Genomic DNA, 6,789 nt, shown 5'->3' with positions numbered 1-6,789 from the left:
TCGAACCCTCAGCCAGGCTGCGGTTTGTTACATAACTATAGGAAGCTATTAGAGTCATTATCCAAACAATCCTGAGTGAGCCCATCCGTGCGGCACCCTTGCTGTAGGCACGATCACACAAGTGCTCACAGGAGTCGTGCTCACGTTTTAAAACTCAGGTTTTGGTCCAAAGCACTCTCCGCACGACTGCACGGCACGCTAGTTGGAAGTGGAAGTGGTGGGTACGCTTACCTCTCAACACGTGAGCTGGAGGTGGCCTAGCATGTGTGAGAGTAACTGCATGTGCTCAGGAGTTCCGAAGTGTGTGTGTGTGTGTGTGTGTGTGGTCGGACTTCTGAAATAAAACAAATGTGTGTGTGTGTGTGTGTGTGTGTGTGTGTGCGTGTGCGTGTGCGTGTGCGTGTGCGTGTGCGTGTGTGTGTGTGTGTGTGTGTGTGTGTGTGTGTGTGTCTGCACACGAGTGCATCCATGAATCATGCTGCTGTGTATGTGGCTGTCAGTGAAAATACAAAAACAAAACGAACCCTCCTTAGCGTCTGCACTTGTTGTTGATTTCCTGTCACTTCGACAGTGTTCTACACTGTCCACTTTCAAATCTCAGCTGAAGACACACCTTTTCACTTCTGCTTTTCAATTTCACTGACAGGCACTTCCACTTCATTTTAATTATCAGTTTATTTTCTATTTTACATATTTTATCTATTTTTTCCCCCTCATTTTTATTTTATTTTCATGTTGTTATTTTTCTTTTTGTTATTTTAAAACATTTATTTTTATTGTACTTTTATTTTTATTTTATTTTTGCATTTTAATTACTCTCATTACTCTCCTATTGTTAATTCACTGAAGCTTTGTTATACTTTCCCTATTGTTATGTATTTGTTTTTGATTGTAAAGTGTCCTTGGGTATTTTGAAAGGCGCTCAAAATAAAATGTATTATTATCATTATTATTTGTATTTAATAGCATTCTAATCTAAAAGCAGTCCCCCCATGAATTTATGTACATTTAAAAAAAGAAAGATCTTATCAGACCACACAATGATTCAAGTGATTCATATCCCTGGTCTGTTAGATGGTGTCAAGCATGTGTGATTAATTTGTAACCAAGTTAGTTTTTCAATAAAACTAGATGCACTCTGAGAGTGCAGACCTCTGCCAAGGAAGCTGTTTGATAGAGCATTTTGCTAAGTCGTGAGCTTAGAATTATAAGGTTCTATCTCCGTTTAGGGTAGTTCTGAGATATTGAGTATCAAAGTTTTTACATCCCAGCTGTTTTGTGAGCTAGAACGTTTTTATTTCATTAATAACAATAAAAAATAATACTTTTTCCACAAAAATAACACCACACAGGCATTAATAAGCATGTAATGGGTCAGATTATGTAAAAAACTCAATTTGGCCAAAAATGGAGATAGAACCTTATAATTCTCAGCTCACGAAGTTACACCCTATTTTTAGATGCGCCCTAGCATTTCTATAAGAGGGTATGTCCATCCATCGGTTTGTCTGTCGGTCTGAAATGCTCTCTTTAAATTGTTATTCCCTCCTGTGTCCACAAGGTGGCAGTGCATAGGCGGACACATTTTTGTCCGCCTGTTGGACTTGTTATTTGAAGTCTTTCCACTAGAAACTGGAATGTCAAAATTCGCCCTGTTCAATTTGCGGTCACTAGGGACTTACTAGGTTAGCAGTGGTGAAGAATCTTACGTAAAAAAGGTCTGAAATTCAATTTGCGGTGATTAGGGGCATCTACATTTCTGGGTTAGCAATGGTGAAGAATCTTAAAAAAGGTCCTGGTTCCGGTTCGGGCTGAATGAATGTTTAGAAAGTCACACTTGACCCCCCTTTACGACACCCCTGGGCAATTGTAGTTCGTAGAAAACTCACTGACGGTCCTACTGTGATATATAGTATCACTGGGGGAGAGGCAGAGACCGGGACTCATAGAAAGAGACAAAAACAGAAAGAAGACAGAAATCGCTGCTGAGATATTTAATTGAATCAGAGAAGAGGAAAAACGAAAAAAAGGGGGAAAGAAAAGTTGAAAGATTATTACTGCATTTTTATTTCAAGATGTGGCTCCACTTAGTGTCAGGAGAATTTGCTCACGGCCAATAAACAGAAGAGGAGGAGGAGGTGGCGGTGGAGGAGGCGGAGGAGGAGGTGGCGTTGGAGGAGGAGGTGGCGGTGGAGGAGGTGGAGGAGGAGGTGGAGGTGGAGGTGGAGGAGGAGGTGGGGGTGGAGGAGGAGGTGGCGGTGGAGGTGGAGGAGGTGGAGGAGGGGGCGAAGGAGGAGGAGGAGGAGGTGGAGGAGGAGGAGGAGGAGGAGGAGGAGGAGGAGGAGGAGGAGGAGGTGGAGGAGGAGGGGTGGAAGCGGAGATGGGTGTGGGGAAGGAAGGGAATGGGGGATGGAGAGGAAGGAGGAGGAGGGATTGGTGATTGAAGGAGGAGGAGAGAAGATGAGAAAGACGAGAAGTAAGGGATGGGGGAGGAGGGGAAGACTCAGATACACAGTAAAATTTGAAGTGCCAATTCAACACTGAGTTGACCCAACACAGTGAGAGTTGAAATCGACTCTCTTGGACTTGAATTAACACCACAAAACTTACAGTGTACCTGCCAGAACATCTCCTCCTGAACAAGCCTGAACTCCCACCACCACTTGGCTATTGCAGACTGCCTACACACACAACCCATCAACACTGCATGATAAAGCACCCATGCACAGCACAGACATATGTACACACACACACACACACACACACACACACACACACACACACACACACACACACACACACACACACACACACACACACACACACACACACACACACACACACACACACACACACACACACACACACACACACACACACACCAGCTGCCCTGAGGGACAGCAGATGAAGGCTAATCCGACTCCCACATGTCCTGGGCATGTGCCTAAGGGACGGCTAAAGGCCAGTGCCTTTCTCATGGTTTGGCGTGGCACTGGTTTGGAATGGCACTGGTTTGGCGTGTTATCAGACAGTACACATGTAGGTAGTCAGACTCACAAGGACCTCACAGTCTGACCGCCGGTAGCTGCATCCTGCTGTTTTTCATGACAAATAAGGAGGCTGATGTCAGCTCCTGTAGGTGGTCTATTGTAGGGGTTTGTCTGGTCTGTCTGGTTTCTCTGAGATCAGCGTTTTTAAGAGGACGGGGCGGGGGTGGTGAGTAGTGGGATAAGCCCATCGACTGGGAATGTGAAAGGAAGTGTCCATGATACAGGGCCGGAATGTGGCTGGATAGGTGAAGTAAGGGCCAAGTGGTGGGTAGTGTGCAGAGTATTTATAGTTTAAATGACAAGAATGCCAAATGACGGCTTGGAACTCAAGACCCCAAAATTATTATGCAATAATAATGATAACAATAATAATGATAATAATATGTAAATACATACATACATATAAAAATGATTCCCCTCCAAGCACCTCATTCTACATAATAGGCCCAATGTGCTTTTTATTCACATTCCAGTCAACTCAAATGTCTAATCACATTTACTCTGGATGTAAATCCAACAGATGTGTTGTTCCATCCCCTCGATCCACTGGCAAAAAAACAAGTGATTTACAAATGAAGGAAAAAAATGTATCCATCAATTTCCAAATGATTAGATAAATAGATGACCACGAGGTAGTTGGTTTTGGAATAGGAGGGTTACAAGTTTGAAAACCAGGAGAAATGTGGGTGGCCTCTCTTACTGTTTTCAGGTGGACCATAATGGTGCCAGTGCAATAACGTTCGGCATTAAAGTTCTAACCTGCGAACCACCTGCGTTCATACCAGGCTCTGAACTTTTCCCTACGTGACTCAGGCTTGTGCAAAATTTGGAATTTCTGAATTTAATTCAATTCAGGAAGTGGAATTGAATGTGAATTGAATTGACTCCACCCCTACAGGATGTTGAATTGAATTGAAATTGAATTACAGGACATAGAATTCAAAATGGAATTGCAACTCACTACAACATGCTGGCAAGTTTGCGATTAGATGCGGGAACGGGCTCCGGCACGGTTCTCAGTCGGCCTGAACACGCCATCTGAAATGCCCTTGGGCGAGACATCTAACCCTGATCCAAAGGATATATCTATGTCCCCAGGGCCACTTACAGCTGTGGCCGGGCACAGAGTAAAGAGATATGGGCCCACACTCAATACAATGAAATGAGGACACAATTTTGGACCCCCTCTCTCCCTGAGCCCCTGGACAACTGACCCTTTCGTCCCATCCTGTTGGCTTCCATGCCTGCCTGCCTTCCCTGCCTCCCTGTCTGGATAAGAGCTCAGTGAAATTCAGTGTTATGATTTCCAGTGAAATTATGTGCGCCCACTGCTACATGCCCACTACATACCAGCACACTTTCCAGGCAAGAACAAAACTCGCACTCCACATGTGTCCTTCGCAAAACAATCAGAAGAGTCCTTAAAAGATGACTTAGATCACAGAGCACAAAGTGCTTTATAGCTTTCATGAGGCAACTGTCCTAATATTTTTCCTCAAGACTGAGGCAGGATGATAAGCCAGCTTCTCCCACTGCCACAAGACTAGCAGAGTTTAATGACTTCCAGCCTGGTAATCACGTCATCTTTGTTTTGTCTGATATTGAATATTGCAGAGGGACAGATAAAGGAAAAAATCCTGGCAATAAATGAATAAAATAGTCTGCACACAACAGGACTGACTGATATTAACTGGGACGTATGGGTCCAATTTTTATTCACGCCATTTTTATGTGGACAACAACTGTGTATGTGTACAGCCACGCCAGCCGTTGAAATAAATGTATGAAAATAATACGTTATTTGGGCATAATTGTATTGGGGCATAGTCTGATTGATTGTAGCTCCAACTAGTAGCGTACTGAGCCATTTTATAGGCAAGAGTGAAGCCCGCCCTCTTAGATGTCTGTTTACAAGAGACCATTGCCAGACCAATGGGCAGACCAATTGGGCAGCCAATGGGCAGACCAATTGGGCAGTCATGGGTGAGCGGTGAGGGCGTCAGACTTGCATCCCAGAGGTTGCCGGTTCGACTCCCGACCCACATGGTTGGTGGGGGGAGTAGTCAACCAGTGCTCTCCCCCATCCTCCTCCATGACTTAGGTACCCTGCGCATGGTACCGTCCCAACGCACTGCTCCCCATGGGGCGCCACTGAGGGCTGCCCCCTTGCACGGGTGAGGCATAAATGCAATTTCGTTGTGTGCAGTGTTCACTTGTGTGCTGTGGAGTGCTGTGTCACAATGACAATGGGAGTTGGAGTTTCCCAATGGGCTTTCACTTTCTTTCTTTCAATACTTGCAGAGCTTCGTAGTTGTAATAGTCTGGTTAACGATCTCCCAGAAATTAAAGAAAATTGTGTGAGTTGGCACTCTGCATTATCACTACTTTACTTGCGTATTGTGTTGAATGATTGATAGTAACATGCATGACAATGACATGCATTGACAAAGCATGTCAATTTAGAGAAGAGTATTAATGGTGTGCAGACACACAAGACACAACATGCTGGATGTGGTGTTTAAATTCCTCCTTGCTTCTGTGCTACCCATCTGAGAAAGTCTTTTTGTGTATTGTCATGGAAATGTCTTGTAAATATTTGATGGCGTAAGTCTCTTTTCCTGTTGTGTGTGTTGTCTCGTCCACACGTCCATCAACTCTTCCTACCACTGACTAGACCTCATGTTGAGGCAACAACTGAAAAAAAAAATCCAGAACAGACTGGTGAAATGATCCCATGTTAAAACGACAGTGACTGGTGAAATGACCCCATGTTAAAACGACAGTGACACAAACAAATATATACACAATTGTCTAAATGTCTATCCTTCCAAATAGGCCTACTGTAATAACTAAATATTAGTGATGCAATTGAACAGTGCTGACTATACACTGAGAGATACAGTAGTTAACTTTAACAGAGATAAGGTTACAGTATCTGGTGTGGTGAAACTTCGAAGTAGAGCCCTTTATCTTGCAAATGATTTCCTTGTTTGGTGAGATTCCTCTCAGACGGGTTCTGCCTAAGTGAGTCTTGGGGGGACCTGCCTCAACCCCTTTATGACAATACTGGTCTGACAAATGTCCTGAACCAAAGGACCAATCAGTAGCCCAAAGACATAATGTTGTGACTGGAAAGGCAGTCACCCATGCATTATCATACACCAGATTCCACTTTGGACCATAACATGGAAAGATCAGTCAAAGGTTTTGGAGATCAGTCAAGAAAGAACACAATTATGTCAATAGGGAAACACAAAATACATTATGATTTTACTTATTGCAAATGCCACTTGATGACGACAGATCAAATATGTAATCTGCACATTCATTATGAATTATTATTCATTATTATTGTAACAATCATTGTCTACTACCACTTACATGAAATTTCAGGGCATTTATTGTCAGTGACAATAGTAGACACATATGGTCTCAACTTTCAGCTCCTCACTCAAAAAATTAAATAGTTTCCACATTATCTTTCATCTTGTAATATCAATGAAAAGTGGTACATAGGTCATTGCGCCTGGAGTATCCAGTTGGCTTGAGGTGGTTGGTCCTTGTCATGCTGGCTGCCTTGGTTACCCTGGTTGGGCTGATCTTGTTGTCTGATGTGGTATCCACAGCGGTGTCGTCTTGTAGCGACGAAGGCCTCTACCAGGTTGGCTGCCTCCTTGGAACCAGAAAGATGGCCCAGCTGTAGGCCACCTGTTTGCAAGGGCGATCCTCTTGAATGTAG

Source organism: Engraulis encrasicolus, chromosome 18 (assembly GCF_034702125.1).
Source record: "Engraulis encrasicolus isolate BLACKSEA-1 chromosome 18, IST_EnEncr_1.0, whole genome shotgun sequence".
Taxonomy (NCBI): domain Eukaryota; kingdom Metazoa; phylum Chordata; class Actinopteri; order Clupeiformes; family Engraulidae; genus Engraulis; species Engraulis encrasicolus.
This window is presented reverse-complemented; position numbering follows the sequence as displayed.